General features: G+C 43.0%; 1 long non-coding RNA gene across 2 annotated transcripts in view; it reads right to left on the bottom strand.

Annotated features, from left to right (window-relative positions):
* The window catches only part of LOC141242777 (uncharacterized), a 50,045-nt gene extending 26,298 nt beyond the window's left edge, over positions 1–23,747 (bottom strand). Inside the window, exons 1-4 of one of the 2 annotated variants that reach the window (XR_012307146.1) lie at positions 23,086–23,733; positions 21,648–21,728; positions 13,779–13,868; positions 2,526–5,075 (exon numbers count right to left, since the gene is read on the bottom strand). This is a non-coding gene — a long non-coding RNA (uncharacterized lncRNA). Of the gene's footprint in view, positions 1–2,525; positions 5,076–13,778; positions 13,869–21,647; positions 21,729–23,085 lie in introns of those variants that run through there. The other variant, XR_012307147.1, reaches the window with a different exon arrangement.
* Positions 23,748–25,129: the final 1,382 nt, after the last annotated feature.

The following is a 25,129-nucleotide window of genomic DNA, read 5'->3' as shown; positions in this document are numbered from 1 at the left end:
AGGTTGTGTTTAGTTTAATCCTTTTTAGGAAAAGATTTAATTTCGGGTAGATCGGTGTCCGCAGTGTCGCAGAGATTAGCGACGCTGGCATTTCTGTTTAAGTTACAGGGTGTGAAGGATGCCACAAAGGAATTTTTGCTGAATCAGGCCATGAAGGATTTTCGGAAAGGCGTAGCTAGTCAAGATAAAAGGAGGCCAGTTTCTTTTGCACTGTTGAACAAGTTGTTGGGTTGTGTGCAATGTGTTTGTTATTCCCTTTATGAGATAGCATTGTTTTCGGCGGCTTTTGTGTTAGCCTTCTTTGGTGCATTTCGCATAAGCAAGCTAATCAGTCCTTCACGTATGGTGGAAGGGGGTTTGCTTTTGGGTGACGTTCATGTGTTGGATGATAGGGTGGAATGTGTGTTCAGGCATTCTAAGACTGATCAATGTGGGAATGTTTACGCTATTCCTGGTTATTTAGCCTGCCCGATTGTTGTAGTAAGGCATTTTATGGCAGTTCATGGTGTAATGCTGGGTGTGTTCTTTTGACATGTGGACGAATTTTCACTGTCTCGGTACCAATTTGTGGCAGTTTTTAAACATTGATTAATGTTAATGGGTAAAAAGCCAGAAGAGTATGGGTCTCATTCGTTCCGCATTGGTGCGGCGACTGATATTTATGTTTATTAATGAGGTCATTGTTTTGTTTTATTAAAGTGCATGTTTAATTTGGATCCTCGGTCATTCTTGCGTGTTTTGGGGTGCGTTACAGGCCGATGTTCGCACGGATGGTCGGCAGCTCAGGCAGGCTCGGTCCACGGCACTGATCAAGTGGCTGGGTATCCGCGGTATGACCTGGGGGAGAGTTTTGCCGGAGGTGGCATACTATTGTAGGGTGAATCAACCGCCGAATGTACTTGTGTTACATGTTGGAGGAAATTACCTTGGGGTTAGATCATCATGGAAACTCATCAGAGATATGTTACGGTTGTGGTCAGCGTATCCAGGAATCGTTATTGTTTGGTCGGACATTGTTGCTCGGCTGAACTGGAGGTACGCAAAATCGGTTGAGCGTATTAACAAGACCAGGATTAAGGTTAACAAAACGATGGCTCGTTTTGTAGCAAGGAATGGTGGTGTGGTGGTAAGGCATAAGGATTTGGAGGTGCCTTCTAGGGAGCACTTGAGATCGGACAGTGTGCATCTAAATGATATTGGGATGGATTTATGGTCTTTGGCCTTGAGAGAGGGTATTGAGCAAGCTTTAGGTGTGTGGCGGGCCCAGGCCAAGTAAGGTGTCACGTGTCCGGAGCTGTGGCGGGGGATAGGTCTGGTTCAGAAGCTGATATTAAAAATGTCCGTTTTGGTGGGAAGTCAGTATTGGAGTATAGTGCCTTCTGTTTAACCCATGTCGCATGCAGCCATGTGTTTCTTTAAAGGGAGGTTAATAATGAAAGGGGGTGGGAAAGATCCTCAATGACCAGAAAACCCTTCTTGAATTGTCAAGAAATCTGCCATATTTCCTCTACTCTCTCTTTGTCCCTCTTGAAATTTTCATGAGAACAGTCTGAGTAACTTAAAATATTCACTCATCACTGCGAATCAATGATAATTTTACTAAACAACAGATGACTTCATTAAATGAAATAAAAAAAATCATGAAACAGGTGGTAAAAAGGTAAACTGACAAAGGATCGAATGTGGTCATTTGGCATACTGACATGTATGAAAGGGAGGCTTCCTGTCAACTGAATGATGTCAAGTATTTTTTTGCAGATTGCCAATAAGAACATTTCAAAATAATATGTTCCTTATTTTGGATAAGACACTTGAGAGAGGCACTATCCCTAAACCATCATGGGAAGATCTCATGGTTGACGGTCCAGTTATTGCTACATTCTATTACCTAAGGTTCATGAAAATTTACTCAACCCCCCAGGTTGTCCCATTGTATCAGGACGTGGAAGTATGAATGAACAGATCTGTAGATGCCTTGATCATTGTCTTCAACCTTGTATGGTCGATCTTCCGTCCTACTTAAAGGAGTCGAGAGAGGTTTTAAGGCGATTGGATGGTGAAGTATTGGAACCTGACATGTTCCTTGTGACATGTGATATTGAGTCCCTTTATACCTGCATTAGTCATCAACAGGGGATGCCAGCAACCAAATTTCTTCTCAACACGCAGGGTCTATCCAGAGACCTCCTTATCCATCCAATGGACTCAATTTTGTTTTGGATCACAATTTTTTTTGTATTCAGGAACAGATTTTTCTTGCAGACTATGGGTGTAACATTTGCGCTGTCTTATGAAAATCTTTTTTGTAGGGCTATGGGTGAGAGATATGGTTCAGACATACAATATTCACATGAATGGATAAGTAATTTTGTGTGATCAAACATCTGACTTTGAGAGCCATGTTAGAGATCTGAAAGACAGATTTACACAACGCGGATATCGAGTAAAAGATATTGATCGAGGTTACAGATTAGCTAGAGTATGTAACCTTGATGATTTACTGAAAAAGATGAAAAATCTAGATGAACGTGTCCTGCCAGTCACCAGTTTCCATAGTCGAAGAGATGAAGTCCATTGGCCTATATTGAAACAGTTTTTTCTGAAACAAGAAAAAACTGGTACAAATTGAATGTAAGTGGATAACTACTTTATAAACATTGGCACCTCTTGGTTTATAAGAACAGCTCAGTTTTGTTTCCTATCTTTAATTGTTGTATTCTTTCAGGACTACAATTTACCATCTTTTTGTTCCCTTATTGTTTCCCAACATTTCATTTTATTTTCCTTATATTTGCGAAGTCGGCTGTGGCTTTTTAGTTTTATTCATTTTTATTTGTTTTCTCACTTCTTCTCTTTCCATCTAGGATGCAGTTCATCTCAGTGGCTAATATGAAAACAAGTCCCACATTTTTTCCTTCTTCCAGTATTTTTTACTTTGTCGTCTCATCTGGATATTGCTGCACATTTTTCCATTTAAATGTGTTTTTATATATTTTTTTCATTGTTCTGTGTGTTTTATACACACTATTTTATTCTACCACTATGCATACATTTTTTCACTTTCATATGTTCTCTTTCTTTGCTTACTCATTACACTATTATTATTTTAATTTTATAATTTTTTATTACTTACTATTTATTATCATTATATATATATATATATTTTTTTTTAATTTTTCTTAGCTTTTCATTTTATGATCTTCCCTATTCCCCTATCACTTTATTTAGATTTATTTTTTTTCATCATTCATTTCATTGACATGTCACAACGCAACCAATGATATTTTTTTGTTTATTTTTTAGCACCCTCACTTTTCACTCCATGCTTCCACATTCTGTCATTTTTCATCAGTTATTCACATACATATTGTTTTTCATTTTGCCTCTTTTTCCCACCAAGGTCTACTTTCCCCACTGCAATAGGCACGTTTCCCCCATCCAATATAGCCGCCGCCCCACATTTTCCCATATATTTCTACTTTCATAGTTGCATTGGGCAAGTTTTCCTCATCCAAGATGGCTGCCACTCCATTTCGCACATGCGCACTGGCTGCTCGGCTGGGACCCGGAATTTCAGCTTCAATGACTCCATCAGCGCCCTCCAATGCAGGTATTGATAGTGACCACGCCACATAATCATAGTGGAAGGCGTTGATAGAAATGGCCATCACCTCCACCACCTTTCTCACTCATTAAAAAGTTGGCTTCCATTCTCCGCTTCACCACCCCTTCGGAAGCATTAGTGAAACGTGCATTGGAGGGTAAGGTGGAGGCTGCACAGGGAGTATTTGGGCATCGGGACCTATGTTCAGTACTTATTATTGTGCCTGCTGTGTTTTATTGGTTTTTAATTAGTCCTATATCTTGTTTTTTTATCTCTAGTTGTCCAGCTATATTTATTAATTAATAAAATTATATTTTGTTACTTGCGACTTTGTAGGTTCTATTTTGTAATTATAGACTGTCTGCTCTCACTGATTTTCCTGCAAATCTGTATGTGATTACATAGTTCTAGGAGAATAGTAGACATATGTGTGATTACTAACACTTCTTCAGCTTTCATCATGTCAGAAAGTGTTGGGGAAGGGGCAGTACAGCAGAGGTTAGCTTTGTCTCATTATACTTTTGTGAGCTCTTTTCTCATAGTGCTGTCAGCTCAGCTGTACTGCCCCATCTCTTAGCTGCTATTAATCTGTGCTGCTGGGTGCCAACTCCGCACATAATCAGTTTTCTTCCCCTTCTGGCAGCAGACAGTATGGTCCCTTTTACTTCCCTTGCACATGGACTTTTCATAGGTATATAATGCTAGGACTTTTCATAGGTATATAATGCTACTTCAGGAGAGAGACCAAGCATGCATATCCAGCAGCACTTGGCTCATTAGGTGGACATGCACATTGATAAACACTTTGAACATATAACGGTGTCATATTATATGTTTAGATGTAGTAAATGATTCTTTACTCAATATTGTTTAACAGCATGTAATTGCATATAAATGCTATTAACTATTTTTTTAGAACATGAAATACCCACGTAAGAGATATGAACACCTTGACATTCAGGGAAAAATGTAAATTTGCAATAAAATATATATAAAGTTTAAAATTTTCATACATCAAATGTGTTTATCATCTAAATCACTGCACTAAATAGAGTTTAGAACAAAATGGGTAATTTTTAATATTTGCTTAGCTACCGTTGAAGCTCGAGCAGGCATTAAAACATTTGTATCTGATACAATGACAGTAAATGATGGCGGTACATATAATCCTTGGCTTGTCTCATCAATAAACCGAGGTCCAATGAAATATAAAACAGGGCCGAATGGAGTGTGCACTTTCCAGTATGAGTGAAAAGTGTCCCAGAAAACAGAATATTTTTCGTTGTAGGAGCTAAAAACCCATATTTGGTATCCATAGCCTCCTTTTCGGAACCCCAATGACTTTGGGGGAGAATCTGATGCATATCCATGGTTAATCCTCTCCCATATCAACATTATCGGCCAACACGCCTCATCCAATAATGCCGTCAGTGTGAAATCCATCTCTGTATTGATTACTGATGTCTTCACTCTAGAATGATTTCAGAAGTACAAAATCAAAATATTAAAATGGTATAGAATAGGGGTCTCAAACTCAGCTGGGTATATGGGCCGCACACAGAAAAAAATTGAATTTGGGGGGCCGCATTCTTTGCATGACAAATAGACATTTTTAGTGATACCATTTTTTTTCTATACACCTTTTGAACTGGTCCTCTTCTTGTAGTAATGCCCCATCCTGATCCTCATCTTGTAGTAATGTGCCCATCCTGGTCCTCATCTTGTAGTAATGTGCCCATCCTGGTCCTCATCTTGTAGTAATGCCCCATCCTGGTCCTCATATTGTAGCAATGTGCCCATCCTGGTCCTCATCTTGTAGTAATGTACCCATCCTGGTCCTCATCTTGTAGTAATGTACCCATCCTGGTCCTCATCTTGTAGTAATGTGCCCATCCTGATCCTCATCTTGTAGTAGTGCCCATCCTGGTCCTCATATTGTAGCAATGTGCCCATCCTGGTCCTCATCTTGTAGTAATGCCCCATCCTGGTCCTCATCTTGTAGTAATGCCCCCCATCCAGGTCCAAATATTGTAGGAATGTCCCCATCCAGGTACCCATATTGTAGGAACGTTCTCATCCAGGTGGCCATATGTGCTCACCCACGTGCCCTTATGTCCCTATCCAGATGCCCATAGTGCACATAACAGAGAAAAAAAAAATTCTTCTAACCTGTCTTCCGTTCCCTCGGCGTCCTTCTGCATATGCAGCATGCAGGCACCATAGACCCCTTGACAATCGCGGCCCGGTCCAGTAGCCGCCGACATAAGCACTGTAGTGCAGTGTATTGCCGTGCAGAGACAGGCTCTCTGCACAGCAATACCAGTGTCAGCTGCCGGCCTATCAGAGGCCAGCAGCTGACATCTGCGTCAGTGACGACATACGCCGCTGCGCTGGGACACAGATGTCAGCTGCTGGCCTCTGATAGGTCGGCCGCTGGCATTGGTATTGCTGTGCAGAGAGCCGGTCTCTGCGCGACAATACACTGCACTACAGCGCTGATGTCTGCGGCTCCTGGATCGGGCCACGATCGGGGTCTATGGTGTCTGCGGGCCGCATGAAGCAGCCGGAGGGGCCGCTTGTTTGAGACCCCCTGTTATAGATAGTGAAACAATATCTGGAATAAAAAACTAACTCATAATAAAAGAAGTAGTCCAGTTATTTTTCCCATCCCTACACCACCCTTGCATAACAAATTCAGAAGTTGCTTTATGTAAAGTGTGCTCAGTTCCCTACAATTCAGCCCCATCTTTGCTTCTCTTTAGCCTCAGTATTGATCCTCAGATTTCATCAAGTTATTTTTCTTGTATACTTTTCTATCAAACCCATTATACTTCAACACAGCATCACACGGGCATCTACAGCCAGTACCATCTTAACCTGCAGGAATGACATGGTAATTATTCTCAACTCTGTATTCACTATATTTAATATAAGTATACTCTCAGAGCTGTCTAGTCAACATTAGTAGCCGTCATATGAACCTCTTCCCCATCCCTAAATCCCTATGGAAAAAGTATGTGGCACAATCCATGCAATAACATCAAACAGGAAAGTCCCCTGAATGGGTAAAAAACAGGGGCATAATGATCATGGTCACAGAGGTCGCGACCCAGGCCCATGCAGGTGAGGGGCCCGCTGACGCCAGCGCAAGCTTCAACTGGATGTGCATCCTCGGGTACACATTATGCTGACGTGTATTGAGGTGCAGCTCTGCAATACACGCTGCCGACCAATCACATGCCAGCAGCTGACGCCAGCGTGTACTTGACTTGGGGCGCATGGCAGGGATGTCATGCGCTCCAGTCACTTGCACACTGAAGTTAGCTGATGGTCTCAAAAAGATATGCCACTGCGGCGGGGGAGCGGAGGGAAGGTGAGTAGAATATTTATTTTCTATACTTTAAAGAACAGTGGCAGAATGGGGACATGTATACCTCGTTGGAGAATATATATACCAGAATGGAGAACATCCATACCAGGATGGGGGATATGTATACCAGAATGGGGCACAGTATGGGAGATATATATGCCAGGATGGGACCCAGGATAAGGGACACAAACTAGGATGGAGCCCAGGCAGTAGCGTAGCAGGCAGGTAGTCCCTGGCCCCACACTCTGAGGGGCCCACCCGGAGCTATGCTACTTTTAACTGTTAAACTCTGCGGTAGAGCAGAGAAATACGATCTCCCTGTACTGCCACCATGGAGCCGAAATGAGACCTGTGAGTCGGGGGGGGGGGTGATCCAGTGCCAGCACCAGTCCCCCCTGCCTGTCATCGCATGTTCAACTATATTGGCATTCTGGAGGCCGATACAGTTGAAAATAATGATGAGAGGGAGCGTCAGCTGACGCTTCCTCCCACATCATTCCTTCTCGGTATCTGACGTCACTACATAGTGCCCACTGCACTGGGCTGTGTGGGCGCTCAAAACGCTCGCTGCAGAGACCGGAGCAGCGGGGGAATGAGGAAAGGTGAGTATTATATATATATATTTTTTTTTTAAAATCAGTGAGAACATTGTGGTGGCCATAAAACTGTATGGAGGACTATGGGGTACATTTTATTCTGTATAGAGGACTATGGGGGTGCATTATACTATATGGAAGAGTAGGAGGAGTTATTTATACTATATGAAGGACAATGGGGAGTGTATTATACCATATGGATGTCTATTAGGAGTGTATTATACTATATGGAGGACTATGGGGAGAGCAGTATACTGCATGGAGGACTATGGGGAGTGCATTATACTGCATGGAGGACTATGGGGGAGTGCATTATACAATATGGAGGACTATGGAAGTGCATTATTCTATATGGAGAATTATGAGGTGCATTATATTATATTGTATGGAGGACTATATTATACAATATGGAGGAATATGGGGAGTACACTATCCTCTATGGAGGACTATAGGGAGTGTGCTATACAATATGAATGACTATGGGGAGTGCTTTCTACTATATGGAGGACTATGGGGAGTGCTTTCCACTATATGGAGGACTATGGGGAGTGCAGTATACTATATGGAGGACTATGTGGAGCGCTTTATACTATAAGGAGAACTATGGAGAGTGCAGTATACTATATGGAGGGCTATGGTAGTACATTACACTATATGAAGGATTATGTGGTGCATTATACTATATGGAAGGCAATGTGGGGGCTATTATAATATTTGGAGGTCTATGTGGGAGCCTTTATACTGTATGCAAGCAATTATACAGTGTGAATGTTTGTGTGGGGTCCATCATACTGTGTAAAGGGCTGTGTGGGGACCATTATATTGTGTGGGGCCATTATACTGTATGTAGGCCCATTACACTGCATGGAAGGCTGTGGGGGGGTCACAGTTGGGGGATCATACTGTGTTGTCGTCACCATACTTTTCCGGGGGGAGTTGAGGGGTGGGGTACTATAGGGTCATCATACTGTGCGTGTGGAGGATACAGTAGAGGAATTCTACATCCACTACTAGGGTGCGCCACCATAGTTGTAATCAGGGTTTCCTTGTTAGTAGCCCACTCAGAAGTTTCATCCCCCTGAACTAAGATATGCCTCTGGGCCCAAGATAAGGAACATATATACCAGGATGGGGGATATATACACCAGGATGTGGCTCAGGATAAGGGATATATACCAGGATGGGGCCTAGGATAAGGGACATATATACCAGGATGTGGCCCAGGATAAGGGACATATATACCAGGATGGGGTGTTTATTTATTTATATATATATATATATATATATATATATATATATATATACACAGTACAGACCAAAAGTTTGGGCACACCTCATTTAAAGATTTTTCTGCATTTTCTTGACTATGGAAATTGTACATTCACACTGAAGGCATCAAAACTATGAATTCACACATGTGGAATTATATACTTAACAAAAAAGTTTGAAACAACTGAAAATATGTCTTATATTCTAGGTTCTTCAAAGTAGCCATGTTTTGCTTTCATGACTGCTTTGCACACTCTTGGCATTCTCTTCATGAGCTTCAAGATGTAGTCACCGGAAATGGTTTTCACTTCACAGGTGGGCCCTGCCAGGTTTAATAAGTGGGATTTCTTGCCTTATAAATGGGGTTGGGACCATCAGTTGTGTTGTGCAGAAGTCAGGTGGATACACAGCTGATAGTCCTACTGAATAGACTGTTAGAATTTGTATTATGGCAAGAAAAAAACAGCTAAGTAAAGAAAAACGAGTGGCCATCATTACTTTAAGAAATGAAGGTCAATCAGTCCGAAAAATTGGGCAAACTTTGAAAGTGTCCCCAAGTGCAGTTGCAAAAACGATCAAGCGCTACAAAGAAAAAGGCTCACATGAGGACCGCCCCAGGAAAGGAAGACCAAGAGTCACCTCTGCTTCTGAGGATAAATTTATCCGAGTCACCAGCCTCAGAAATCACTGGTTAGCATCAGCTCAGATTAGAGACCAGGTCAATGCCACACAGAGTTCTAGCAGCAGACACATCTCTTCAACAACTGTTAAGAGGAGACTGTGCAGCAGGCCTTCATGGTAAAATAGCTGCTAGGAAACCACTGCTAAGAACAGGCAACAATCGTAAGAGAACAGTTTGGGCTAAAGAACACAGGGAATGGACATTAGACCAGTGGAAATCTGTGCTTTGGTCTGATGAGTCCAAATTTGAGATCTTTGATTCCAACCTCTTCTTTGTGCGATGCAGAAAAGGTGAACGGATGGACTCTACATGCCTGGTTCCTACCGTGAAGCATGGAGGAGGAGGTGTGATGGTGTGGGGGTGCTTTGATGGTGACACTGTTGGGGATTTATTCAAAATTGAAGGCATACTGAACCAGCATGGCTACCACAGCATCTTGCAGCGGCATGCTATTCCATCCGGTTTGCGTTTAGTTGGACCATCATTTATTTTTCAACAGGACAATGACCCCAAACACACCTCCAGGCTGTGTAAGAGCTATTTGACCAAGGAGTAGAGTGATGGAGTGCTACGCCAGATGACCTGGCCTCCACAGTCACCAGACCTGAACCCAATCGAGATGGTTTGGGGTGAGCTGGACCGCAGAGTGAAGGCAAAAGGGCCAACAAGTGCTAAGTATCTCTGGGAACTCCTTCAAGATTGTTGGAAGACCATTTCCGGTGACTATCTCTTGAAGCTCATCAAGAGAATGCCAAGAGTGTGCAAAGCAGTCATCAAAGCAAAAGGTGGCTACTTTGAAGAACCTAGAATATAAGACATATTTTCAGTTGTTTCACACTTTTTTGTTAAGTATATAATTCCACACGTGTTAATTCATAGTTTTGATGCCTTCAGTGTGAATGTACAATTTTCATAGTCATGAAAATACAGAAAAATCTTTAAATGAGGTGTGTTCAAACTTTTGGTCTGTACTGTGTATATATGTATATATATATATATATTATATACACACACACACCAGGATAAGACCATGAAGGGGAACATAGATATCAGGATGGAGGACATGTAGATATACCAGGATGGGGCCAGGATGAGGGAAATATATACCAGGATGGAGGGCATATACATGTGCATCTCTCTAAATTAGAATATCATCAAAAATTAATTTATTTCAGTTCTTCAATACAAAAAGTGAAACTCATATATTATATAGAGTCATTACAAACAGAGTGATCTATTTCAAGTGTTTATTTCTGTTAATGTTGATGGTTATGGCTTACAGCCAATGAAAACACAAAAGTCATTAATTCAGTAAATTAGAATACTTTATAACAATAGCTTGAAAATGTTTTTAAAATCCAAAATGTTGGCCTACTGAAACGTATGTTCAGTAAATGCACTCAATACTTGGTCTTGCTCCTTTTGAATCAATTACTGCATCAATGTGGCGTGGCATGGAGGCGATCAGCCTGTGGCACTGCTGAGGTGTTATGGAAGCCCAGGTTCCTTTGATAGCAGTCTTCAGCTCGTTGCATTGTTGGGTCTGGTGTCTCTCATCTTCGTATTGACAATACAGGTCAGGCGAGTTTGCTGGCCAATCAAGCACAGTGATACTGTTGTTTGTAAACCAGGTATTGGTACTTTTGGCAGCGTGGACAGGTGCCAAGTCCTGCTGAAGAATGAAATTTGCATCTCCAAAAAGCTTTTCGGCAGAGGGAAGCATGAAGTGCTCTAAAATTTCCTGGTAGAAATGCTGTGCTGACTTTTTGGTCTTGATGAAACACAGTGAACCTACACCAGCAGATGACATGGCTCCCCAAACCATCACTGATTGTGGAAACTTCATACTAGACCTCAAGCAGCTAGGATTATGTGCCCCTCCACTCTTCCTCCAGACTCTGGGACCTTGATTTCCAAATGAAAATTGGAAATCTGCGACCTTGTGGACTGTGTCAATGACTGCTTTCTGGACATCCATCTAGTCAGCAGTCTTCCCCATGATTGTGCAGCCTACTGAAACAGACTAAGGGACCTTTTTAACTGCTTATCAAGCCTTTGCAGGTGTTAATTATTTTAATTTACTAAGATAATGACTTTTGTGTTTTTCATTGGCTGTAGCCATAATCATCAACATTAACAGAAATAAACACTTGAAATAGATCACTCTGTTTGTAATGACTCTATATAATATATGAGTTTCACTTTTTGTGTTGAAGAACTGAAATAAATTAACTTTTTGAGGATATTCTAATTTAGTGAGATGCACCTGTATACAGTGTGTGTATGTATACAGTACAGACCAAAAGTTTGGACACACCTTCTCATTTAAAGATTTTTCTGTATTTTCATGACTATGAAAATTGTACATTCACACTGAAGGCATCAAAGCTATGAATTAACACATGTGGAATTATATACTTAACAAAAAAGTGTGAAACAACTGAAAATATGTCTTATATTCTAGGTTCTTCAAAGTAGCCACCTTGTGCTTTGATGACTGCTTTGCACACTCTTGGCATTCTCTTGATGAGCTTCAAGAGGTAGTCACCGGAAATGGTGTTCAATCAATCTTGGAGTTCCCAGAGATGCTTAGCACTTGTTGGCCCTTTTGCCTTCACTCTGCAGCCCAGCTCACCCCACACCATCTCGATTGGGTACAGGTCTGGTGACTGTGGAGGCCAGGTCATCTGGCGTAGCACCCCATCACTCTCCTTCTTGGTCAAATAGCCCTTACACAGCCTGGAGGTGTGTTTGGGGTCATTGTCCTGTTGATAAATAAATGGATGGTCCAACTAAACGCAAACCGGATGGAATAGCATGCCGCTGCAATATGCTGTGGTAGCCATGCTGATTCAGTATGCCTTCAATTTTGAATAAATACCCAACAGTGTCACCAGCAAAGCACCCCCACACCATCACACCTCCTCCTCCATGCTTCACGGTGGGAACCAGGCATGTAGAGTCCATCCGTTCACCTTTTCTGCATCGCACAAAGACACGGTGGTTGGAACCAAAGATCTCAAATTTAGACTCATCAGACCAAAGCACAGATTTCCACTGGTCTAATGTCCATTCCCTGTGTTCTTTAGCCCAAACAAGTCTCTTCTGCTTGTTGCCTGTCCTTAGCAGTGGTTTCCTAGCAGCTATTTTACCATGAAGGCCTGCTGCACAAAGTCTCCTCTTAACAGTTGTTGTAGAGATGTGTCTGCTGCTAGAACTCTGTGTGGCATTGACCTGGTCTCTAATCTGAGCTGCTGTTAACCTGCTATTTCTGAGGCTGGTGACTCAGATAAACTTATCCTCAGAAGCAGAGATGACTCTTGGTCTTCCTTTCCTGGGGCGGTCCTCATGTGAGCCAGTTTCTTTGTAGCGCTTGATGGTTTTTGCATCTGCACTTGGGGATACTTTCAAAGTTTGCCCAATTTTTCGGACTGACTGACCTTCATTTCTTAAAGTAATGATGGCCACTCTTTTTTCTTTACTTAGCTGCTTTTTTCTTGCCATAATACAAATTCTAACAGTTTATTCAGTATGACTACCAGCTGTGTATCCACCTGACTTCTGCACAACACAACTGATGGTCCCAACCCCATTTATAAGGCAAGAAATCCCACTTATTAAACCTGACAGGGCACACCTGTGAAGTGAAAACCATTTCCGGTGACTACCTCTTGAACCTCATCAAGAGAATGCCAAGAGTGTGCAAAGCAGTCATGAAAGCAAAAGGTGGCTACTTTGAAGAACCTAGAATATAAGACATATTTTCAGTTGTTTCACACTTTTTTGTTAAGTATATAATTCCACATGTGTTAATTCATAGTTTTGATGCCTTCAGTGTGAATGTACAATTTTCAAAGTCATGAAAATACAGAAAAATCTTTAAATGAGAAGGTGTGTCCAAACTTTTGGTCTGTACTATATATATATATATATATATATATATACATATATATATATATATATATATATATTCGGTAGTGAAAAAGTCTTTGCCCAGAGGCATTGCTAGGGGTTCAGCTCAGAGGGGGTGAAACATCTGAGTGAGCCCCTAACCAAGTAACTTTGTACACAACTACGGTGGTGAACCCTGATCATGTGTATAGAAGAACCTCAGCCGATGGCTGCGTTGTTACTGAAAATAAATCTCTACACAGAGACCAACACTGATATAACCGCCATATGGTGACCATATAGTGGTAGTTACCAGTCCTGCAGAACATGTAAGAGATTACTGTACAGCTATATATAGTAACTTACAGCTGACGCTCTTTCTGGTGGAGTAGTCTATTTTACCGTCTTTTCCATCTAGCCCAGACCAACATGACAACTTCTCTAGCCAGGACTCATCTGTAACGAAAACACATTTGACTTCTCACATTTCTTGCACTGTCTCTGTCATCTATTCCCAACCTGCACAAAATCCTCATTCTGCTGATTCCCCAATACCTAGCTACAGCTGTCGAATGTGACCCTATTACTGCACCTGCTGTGTGGTACAGAAACAGCACTCCTCTTAATGCCCCACATAATCAATTCATCACTGTGTCACTTACATAGTAATAACGCCTCCTTTGTGCCCTCTAGATCAGTGATTTTCAACCTTTTTTGAGCCGCGGCACACTTTTTATACTTAGAAAATCCTGGGGCACACCACCAACCAAAATAGCACAAAATGACACTAAAACAGTCATATTATACATATAGTTAATAATATAGATTCTAAATTTATTTTACTCAGTGTGAAACCTGGGCCTGTTTCGATAAACACAAAAGGGATATCCTGGCAGGAATGGTGGAAAGACACACACGAAGCTCTTCCTCAACAGTTCTCAGTTTCTCCCTGTTTTTAGTTTTTATCGTAGTCAAGCTTGAGAAGCCCAGCTCACATAGATATGTGGTTGAAAATGGGAGCAATGTCAAAATAGCTTTGTTGGCCAGAATGGGGAACTCCTTGGCAACAGATAACCAAAAACTGTCCAAAGGAAGATCAGCAAACTTTAGCTTTAAACCGCGATCTTGCTTCAGTTCAACGAGTTCCTCTTGCTCTTTAAAGTCATGTCCTTTCCAGCAACGGATAATGAGCTGTATGGGTCCCTAACCCAGTCAAGGCATTCTGTGAAGGCTGAAGAGAAATAGAACGATAACTTCTCCTCAAGAGTTTTCAAATGTCTGCCAATCGCTTCGCACATTGCAGCAGTATTGTCATCATGCAGTTTCTCGGTGAGTGGGAACAGCTGAAGGTTGCCACCCTGCACATGTTGTTGCCAGAGCTGCACCTTTAAACAGAATCCGTTCATTTTATCAGTGCTTGTAAGCAGGTTTTCATTTCGACCTTGCATCCGTGTGTTTAGTTCATTCAGATATTGAAATATATCAGCCAGCTTTGCACACCACTCATCACTTGCAAGCAGCTTTGAATAATCGGACCTCTCGTTTGTAAGAAATATTTTAAGTTCCTCTCGCAACTCATACACACGGGCCAGCACTTTGCCGCGTGACAGCCACCTGACCTCCGTGTGGAGCAATAAGATTTTATGTTCCGCTCCCATTTCTGTACACAAAGACGCAAATAAGCGACATCTCAAAGGTCGCGTCTTCACAAAGTTCACTATGCACACAACATCATCCAACACAGGAGCTAGATCTGCTGGTAAGGTCTTTGCAACGAGGGCCTCACGGTGCAAGAAACAGTGGGTAGCAAGAACATCTGGGTTTCTTTCTTTAACCCTACTTACAAAGCCTTTGATGCGTCCGACCATGGCTGCGGCTCCATCAGTGCAGACACCTGTGCAGTTTTCCCATGTAAGTCCACTTTTATCAAGATATTCCGATGTGACTTGGAATATTGCCTCTCCTGTTGATTTTTCTGTCAGTGCCTTGCAAAATAGGAAGTTTTCTCTAATGGCTTCACCATCCACAAAACGCACATTGGCCAACAACTGACAATGTCCACTGATATCCGTCGACTCATCAAGTTGCAAGGCAAATTTCTTACTGATGCGCACCTTTTCCAAAACAACTGTTTCAATGTCCGCAGACAAGTCATCAATCCGTCTGGCAATTGTGTTATCAGAGAGAGGCACTTTAGCTATCTCTTTAGCTGCTTCAGGGCCAAGCATCTCATTTACAATAGCTTTACAAGCTGGTAGTATTAATGTTTCTGCCACAGTGTGGGACTTTTTTGATTTAGCTATGAGTTCAGCAACAAGGTAGCTAGCTTTGAGGGCTCTCTCGTTTACCTTTGTGCTTTTTCTCAAAAAAGTTGCCCCTTTCTCATTGTTTGTACGTAAGCGAACAAAATACTCCATCGGTTTATTTTGAACGGAAGGGTGTTTCGTTTGGAGATGGCGTTTAAGTTTGCTTGGCACCATAGCGCTATTGGAAAGCTTCTCACCACACACCAAGCACAGTGGTGTTGGTGCTGTCGCATCCCCAGTGGAAGTAAATCCAAATGAAAGATAGCTTTCACTGTATTGCCTTGAGCTCACCGTCTTGTCTTTTTTCTTTTGTCGAACTCTCATACTAGGGCCTTCATTTGGGTTAGGATTGTGTCCAGGGTCCTGTTCGGCATTTGCCTTTTCTATTCTCAAATACTTCTCCATCACTGCTGAGATAGTGTGCGCAGCCACACACTAAAATAGAAGAGTATTACATTATCTGCCACACTTAAAGGACCTCTGCTAGGCATCTTTCATTCCTGAGGGCTTAAAAAGCAGCTCTCGTGGTGACAAGAAGCTGATTTAAACCCCCCAAGAGTGAACTTCGCGAGAGCTGTATGTGTGTGATAATAACTTATATTACTACGGTCTGCATTTCCTGCTTGAATTGACACTAGTGACGTAGCACTCAGCTTTCTCTATAAGTAGAATAGAGCCGGCTGCCAAGTGCTACGCCACTAGAGTCAATTCAAGCAGGACATGACTGCTGAAGAACGGTACTAATATCATTTATTATTCCATACATACAACTCTCACGGAGTTCACTCTTGGGGGTTTTAAATCAGCTTCTTACCACCACAAGAGCTACTTTTTTAGCCCTCAAGAGTGAAATATGCCTGGCAGAGGTCCTTTCAATAAATTATTTATTTTTAAAAAAGTGAAATAAAAAAGGATAACCCCCTCATATATTCAATCCCATGTAACCTCATAAATACAGTCCCACGTATATGAGCACATGATTATCAGCATCATATACTGTGGTGATGTGCACTGTACAGCGCCACAGTATATGGTGCTGATTATTATGTGGCTCATATACTGCAATATAAAGGGGTACAATGAGAAGTACTATGGCCATGAGGCCAGAGTACAAGTGCCAGCTCATATACTCAGCATATGAGCTGGTACTTGTAGTACTCCAGCCTCATGACTATAGTATTTCTCATTTTACATTTCTCATTGTTATATGCAGTATACTGCTGGAGTACTAAAAGTACCAGCTCTTATGCTGAGTATTCTGCCAACAGTTCATATACTCAGGCAAAAGCTCATATAGTCAGCATTATTGGCGGGCATTACCTTGGCGGCGGGCAAATGCGAGAGTCTCTCCGCTCTCAGGATGACGCGCCGGCCTCGGTGACGTCATTAAGTCGCGCGAGGTTCAAAGCTTGCGCATGTGTTATTGTACACGTCTCCTACATTGTAAGAAGGCGTGACTGCGCATCGAGCGCATTGCCGGGAAACAAAACAGAGGGGGCACCATAGTTTGGGGAACTTTCCCCGCGGCACACCCGACCATGTGTCACGGCACACTAGTGTGCCGCGGAACACTGGTTGAAAATCACTGATCTAGAGGAAAGAGGCAAAACTAAGACTCATTGAGGCCCTTGGAGGCCATGGTGTCAAGCGTAACGATCCATCGTGCAAGAAGTTTTTTTTATATTGCCACCTCTCGTCCCGAGGTGTATCAAATCGATACCCCTAATCATGAGGGATCGAGGGTCGCAGTTGTGGAATTCTTTAAAATGACGGGGAATCGTTTTAAGTTCTGAGGTATCGGTCACATGCCTCGCCGCATTAATGTCCCTAACGTGTTCGCGGACCCTGACTGAGTTCTCTGGAGGCGAGTCCCACATAGATGAAGCATAATAGATCACTACACGAGATCCAATGTAGGATCTTAAATTGTCGGTCACCTCCAGCAGAGTCAAAGGTCTTGCAGCGAAGTACATTCGTGCAGGCCAGGCAGTGGCCACAGGTGTAGAACCCCAGTGTATTTTTGAAGGATGACAAAAACATACTGTTAGGAGGAACGTAATGGCTGCTGACTATAAGATCGCTTAAATTGCGAGACCTTCTGGGTGTCAGACAGTCGTTCGCCCAAGTGGTGAGCCAGACATGCTTCCTCACTCAGGATAGGCCAGTGTTTCATTAAAATTGCCCGCATATTATTCCACTCGCTATTAAACGTGGAAATAAAATGAATTTGGCCTTTCCCTGTGTCCTTTCTTCTACGTTGGTATAATAATTGGGATCTTGGGGTTGTTTTAGCCCTGGCATATCCTCTCTTAATAGAATCACGGCTATAGCCACGTTGTATAAATCGGGTCTGGAGGTCCTTTGCCTGTGCCTCAAACAGTTGGTTGGAGGAACATATCCGCCTCACCCGGAAGAACTGTCCGACCTGGACGGCCCTTATGGTGGCGGGATCATGGGCAGACGAAGCATGAATAAGAGCATTGACTGCTGTTGTTTTTCTAAAGACGACAGTCTGGACGGACGACAGAGAGTCGACCCCAAGGCTGACGTCCAAGAAATCAATTTTCGTTGAGTGGTATTTATATGTTAAATGAATGTTTAAATTGTTTTGATTTAGTCTGTTCATGAAAGTCCCAAGCTGCTGCGCCGTACCTTTCCACAAAAACAAATATACAGGTGCCAGCACAGCACATGGTCAGTGACCCACACCCCCTCGCCACCAAAGATGTGTCTCTCCCATAAACCCAAGAAGAGATTGGCATATGAGGGGGAACAGGCCGCACCCATGGCCGTACCGCGCCTCTGCAGGTAAAACAGATTTTAAAAGTAAAAAAAATTGTGGTAAGTATAAAGCGCAGCAGCCCAAGGATAAACCCGCACAAAGGGCCGTCCAGGTCGGAGGCACCCAGGAAGAGGCGGACAGCCTCCAAAACCAACATCATGTTCAATGCAAGTATATAGTGTCTCCACATCAGCAGTGACAAAAAGAGTATTATCATCCACAAAGATGCTGTCAAACCTAGTAAGGACATCCGTCGTGTCATTGATAAATGAGGGCAAGGTCTCAACCAGAAGCAGCAAGATCTGCGGCAGAAGTGTGGCTGAATAACACAGTCCTGCTCCTGCCTCAGCCGCCGACAGTAGAGCCAACCCTGATCCTGGCAGCTTAATCCATTGTATGACACAGTAGGGGGCTTCCACAGCATTTAGGCACTTTAGACAGGAGAGGGAGGCGCGATCTTGGTGCCGATGAGTTTCTATGGCAGCCGAGATCTAACAATGGACCCCATGACGGCCATCTTACTGCTCCTATTAGACCCCGGCTGTGGAAATGTCTATGAGGACACCGGTCAGACTTATGTCGCCTGCTCTGCACATATTAGAAATACCTAGGGCTGATTAGTTTGCCATTTGTAAATCTGATCCAGCAGCGCTGGGCTACCACTGACATGATCAGGGCTATTGAGCTCCTAGATTGGGCAGAGGAGCTCAGTCTTCAGCAGAAGCTGGCCGAGGAGAGCGGAGCAACTTGCATGGGGCTGCTGCACAAGAATCAACTCACAAAGTGGAAATTTACCCGGCAACGCGGTGCCCGGGCTGTGATCTGCTGTGCAGGCTGCATAGTCGCTGCCTCCTAGGACCCGAACTTCACCCCTAACAGGCATAGCAGAGCTCGGGCGGCTGCAAGTGAACGGAGAGCGGCTGATTAGTAACTGCTGCATCTCCTGCAGCTCAGATAAGAGCCGTACAGAGCGGGGGTTCAGTAATGATGAATACGGGAAGTGTCTGCCCCTCACATGCCCTATATGGGGCCTCCAGAGGTAAAGTCTCCCCTGTAACCAGCGCCTCCTCCCACCTTCTCTGCTGGCATGCTCCATTGCTTAAAGGGGATGTCTGAAGAAAACAAGTTATCACTTATCCACAGGCTCGGTGATTACTTACTGATCGTGGGGTCTGACGCTGCGAACCATCGTCTGATCGGGAAGGAGTGGAAAGTCAGGGATCAACTGCAGCTCCATTCATTCTCTATGGGGCTCCGGAAAAGCCGAGCTCAGCGCTTGTACGCCACATAGGGAATGAATGGAGCGGATCCTGGAGTAATAACATGTCCTCCTCTCCTCAGCTTTCTGTCTGTGTAAGTGGCTCAGCCCTTGTCTCCCCTTCTGCACCGGCTTCTGTGCTGCTCCCTGTGGACTGGACGCAGCGGAGAAAAGACCGGGGGCCATCAGAAGGTAAGTATAATGTATTTTTTTTTTTCTACAGGTACCATGGTACCCGGGGCTGGAGGAGAGTCTCCTCTTCTCCAGACCCGGGTACCATTCGCACATTGAATCGCTTAATATCCGCATGTGCACATGTAGTCATGCGGATATGAAGTGATTCAATGCAAGTCAATGGCGGCGAAAACGCCGCGATTACGCAAAATAATAGGTAGTGCTGCGGATTTTTCCGCACTGAATCCGCAGCGGAAATCTCTGCGGCATGTGCATAGCACATGCTTATTATCATTGGGGAACATTGCAGACCTTCTACCAAGCGTTTTTTTAAGCGTTTCTGCAGCGGAATTGCCGCTGCGGAAATGCTTAAAAAAAACACATAGTGGGCACACAGCCTACCACAGGATTGTGCAGCGTAAACCAAGGTAGTCCAAGGACCACAGGAGCGGGCAAGCCCTCTAGCACATAACAGTCAATAAATTTTGAGTGCAATGCCCCTACCTGCAGATGTAGCACACGAACGACAAGAGTAAAATAGCCCTAGCTCAAGGGTGCAGAGTCAATGGCGATTATGGGTGTTGATCTAGAGAATTTATGAGGTTTGAGGTCCTGATCGAACCTAGCGTCGATCAAACTAAACCCCGCCCCACTGTCAAAAAAGTCAGAAATTACCACCATACTTTTGCCAAGATGGATCTTGAACGGTAAAAAAAATTGTGACCTACCCACAGAGGAATTAAGTACATCCCCGAGTTGCCAATTCCCTCCACAACTCGGGCACCTTAGTTTTCCGGTGGGTGTTTAGGAAAAGCGCGCACACAAACACACACACACATAGAAACACACACACACAGACACCCTTTCTGACGAACTACAGTTGGAGCAACAGAACAAGTTGCCACACCCAACAGCATGGGTTCTTCAGTTAACTCAAACCTAGGTGCCCTTGACCCCAGGCCCCCTGCAAATTGGAGTGTCTCCTTATGTCTCTGGCAAAGATGGCAGTTAACACACAAACGCCTCTTCAAACAACCAACACCTCCGACTCCAGAACTAGGAACTAGGCAGCATAAATCTAACACTGGGAATCCCAGATTGCCAGAGGCGAGCATATATAGGAGAGGGAGAGGCCAACACTGAACAGCTGAGACCATCAATGCTGGAAAGCTCTAGCAGCTCTCAACTGAACAGATTAACCTTTGCACTGCTAGCAGAAACCTTCACGGTTTAATATTATAGTGAAGTGCTTCTAATCAGTGGAGGAGCTCAGACGCCGCAGTCTTCTGGCCCCTCTAGTTACGGTAAACCCGTGGTACCTGGATTCCAGCGATGTGTCACTTACTGAGCTGCTTGATGCAGTGTTGATAAAATCCCTTTATTAGCTGCAGATATTCTGTCTATGAACAGGGTACACAGAAAGCTGTCAATCAGTGGTGCGGGTGGGGTTATATATAGAGCTCATGAATGTGGAGGACTACATGGTAGCAGGTTTACTAGTCCTTGAGTGATAAAACTAAAACAAGCAGCCAGTTATTGAGACTTGGCTGGAATCAGAGTCTCTGTCTCTATATAATCAGAATCTAATAAGAGTATAGATGCAAGTGTACAATAAATCTGGAAGAATAAAGAAGTAACAGTATATCATAAATTATATCTACCTTACAGGTAGCATAAGCATTATAATTATATACAACGTCACTAAGAAAAAGTACCTCATTTGCGTCGACCACCAATAATACACCTTGGCATGCAGAAAGGGACCTTGAAACTTCGTAGCTAAAATCAACATGACCCTACAAAAGTACAAAAACGTTAAAAGGGAAAACATGTTGGACAATTATGGACTGATGGATACAAGGCGCATTCTTAAATAACCATATTTAAATGTGAGGGGAGTCATTTCTTATGTAGATGGACAAAGAATGCTGAGCGTTTGAAACATGCTGCTATGTTGCATAAAGTTTTCACTTGAACCTTGTGGATTAATGAACTTTTAAAGATGAAATAATAAAGATCGATTTTATGGAGCTGGAGTTCCTTTTCTTTTTCCTGTGATTTACACACGTGTGGCCACACGATCTCCGGGCTGTGGGTGAGCTGGTGTTTTTTTTTCTATAGCATTCTTAAATAGGCTGTGCCAAGATCGCAACTTTTTGGCTATTCTGTACGGGTGTGACAACCGGGACCTCCAATGATCAGAAGAACAGATGTCTCACATTCCCTTTTTTAATGGAGTGGTGCCATTGTCTACGGGACTGATGGAGATAGCCGAGCTCTGAATTCGGCCATCTCCGGCAGCCCATTAGCCTTTGAGTGGAGCAGCAGTGCACACGCTCATCTGCCAATCCATGGGCGTAATATGGCTCGTGCACCTGATTTCCTGTGATTGGGAGTCCCAGAGATGGGTCCCCCAGCAATTAGCAAGCAATCTGTTCTGTGGAGAAGTGATAAGCTGTAATCTGAGAGCAAACTCTTTCAATGTTAAAATATTGGATAGCTCTTATGGGCGTCTATAAAAAACAAACAAATAAACAAAAAAACAGTGTTATATCTACAGGGTGGGCCATTTATATGGATACACCTAAATTAAATGGGAACGGTTGGTGATATCAACCTGAAACAACGGATACTGGAAGCCTGTGCTAGCATTTCTTCTGCGGTGTTGCTATCAGTGTGTCAAGAGTGGAAGAAGAGGGCTGCATTGACAATCCAACACAATGGGCAGCACTTTGAACACATTTTATAAGTGGTCATAAACTTGTAAAAAACTCATGAAAGAATAAAGTTACGTTAAAACCAAGCACACTATTGTTTTTCCTATGAAATTCTCAATAAGTGTGATGTGTCACATGACCCTCTTGCCATTGAAAAAAATAAAGTTGGATCCAAAATGGCTGACTTCAAAATGGCCACCATGGTCACCACCCATCTGGAAAAGTTTTCCCCCTCCCATATACTAATGTGCCACAAACAGGAAGATGATATCACCAACCATTCCCATTTAATTTAGGTGTATCCATATAAATGGCCCATCCTGTAAATTAATTATTATTATTAGAGCAGCTGCTGCATTTTGTATAACTCATTCAGTATCTGAACATCCGCAACAAGACCACAGAGAAACAAATCAAGAAGAAACGTCACACTCACCGGAGTGTCGATCAGGTTCAGGAGATACTTCTTTCCCTCTCGTAAGTGTAAAACAGAGACGCAGTCTGGGCCTTCACCGTAATCCTGGCTCCCTCTCCACCTGCAGCTTGGCCAGAACTTGCTTATTGGAGGCGGCTTTTGGAATACACCTTGAGGGAAGGAGCGAGACCCCAGAATCCACACTGTTAGCTCGTGGTGGCAGTGTCCCCCTCCATAATAGTCTGTCAATGGTAGCTTGTTTCTGTGTTTTATATATGTATTTTAGGTGTGTAAACCCTCTTCATTGTAGAGCAGCCTGGAATGAACGCTGCTTAAAAAAATAAATAATGGAGTAAGGCCTCATTCAGACCACAGTGATTTCTCTTGTAGGTAAAAAAAAAATGACCGATTTTCATCAGCTTTGTTTTCCATCCGAGAAGTTCTAAACTTTGATTTGGATCAAAATCCGACAGGTCAACGCGTTTCAGTGAAAAATACGCGGTCCGCAGAAATATGTGAACAGCCCTAGACTATAATAGATAGGAGTTCTGTGAAAAACAAGGATAGAGCTCGTACGAGATCCAACATTTCATTCTATAAATATACATAAATAATTAAGTAATGTGCCAAATAGCTTTTTGCTTTTGTTTATGTTCTGCGTGTACGGAGGGAAAGTTCCCAGTGCTAGTGTCTATGGTGCTCCATTAGGCTAGGGCTACCTTGTGACTATGTGTGGCGCTACTGATTGAGCAATAGCTCCAGTTCAAAGCAATACACTAATTTTAAAAGGAAATCTGTTAGACCTCAGATGTGGGCATGCAGGCCTTTGAAATGTAAATCTAAACCAATGGACACTTTTATATCTTCTATCTGTTGCTGCACTTCTAAGTAATTAGAATTTTGGTTCACATGCAAATAAGGAGTTAAGTCTCTGTCTCCTGAGATTATCTCCCACATCAAGCATCCGGTCTCTTTAGGCTACGTTCCCATTGCTTTTGGTGAGTTTTCGATGTTGCAGATTTTCTACAGCATTCCTGCACCTATTAAGTAAAATAGGTTACTTGTTTTTTTTTTTTGCTTTAAATCTGTAACATCAAAAACTCACGAAAGCTTATGGTGGGAACTTAGCCTCAGGTGTCAATGAAAGCTCACAGTTTTTTGGAACGTCAGGCACCAGGCAAGGAAAATCAGACAGTGAGCTATCAATCAAAATAAAGAGGTTGATGCTGGGCAGGGAAGCAACCTTGGAAGGCTGAGGCTCGGTAAGTGCTCCGTTACACCCAGAGCACTCAAATGCAGCAACAGATAAAAGATATAGAGGTGTCTATGGATTTAGCTTTCCAAATCCTGCATGGTCATGAATGGGAATAGGAGGGAGGGGTATATTACTTAATCATTAGCGCTACAAAAATTTGCACTTCAAGCATCAGTAAAACAGAGGCCAAAAACGATTCCTTAGAGGCATCTGGTAACTATTAGTGATGATCGAGCGTGTTCCATCAACCCCTTCAGCGAGCACGCTCGGGTGCTCGCTGAGTATTTTGGCATGCTCGGCATTTCTTTTAAGGTCGCCGTGCCTGCAAGTGCCACGGCTGTTAGACAGCGTGCTCGCCGAAGGGGTTCATAGAACACGCTCGATCATCACTAGTCACTATACATTAGTATACCATAAAAAACAACAACATATTACATAGTGAATAACACAGACACTATTCAATGCAGCAGGGTTGAGAGGTATTTTGTGGGACAAAATTACAGCATTTTTAAAAGACACCATTCATTTTACTGTGCAAGATATAGAAAAAAAGGGCAATGAATTCTAAATAAAGTGAAATGGTGCAGAAGAAAAAAACAAAAACATTTTACTGCTTTTAAAAAATTCTAAACTTTGCAAACAAATTGGCTTGTGTTTCAACTTTCTAAGACCGTTTTTAATACTTACCATTTTGGGGAACAATTTTTTGATTGCTCCATCAAATGAATAGTCGTTACTTACCGGTAACGGGATTTTTCAGAGACCATGACGGCAACACGAGAGAGGGGATCCGCCCACCAAGGAGAGGAA

This window comes from Phyllobates terribilis, unplaced genomic scaffold (assembly GCF_046119375.1).
Source record: "Phyllobates terribilis strain yellow unplaced genomic scaffold, ASM4611937v1 Scaffold_1057__1_contigs__length_444171, whole genome shotgun sequence".
Lineage (NCBI taxonomy): Eukaryota > Metazoa > Chordata > Amphibia > Anura > Dendrobatidae > Phyllobates > Phyllobates terribilis.
This window is presented reverse-complemented; position numbering and strand designations above follow the sequence as displayed.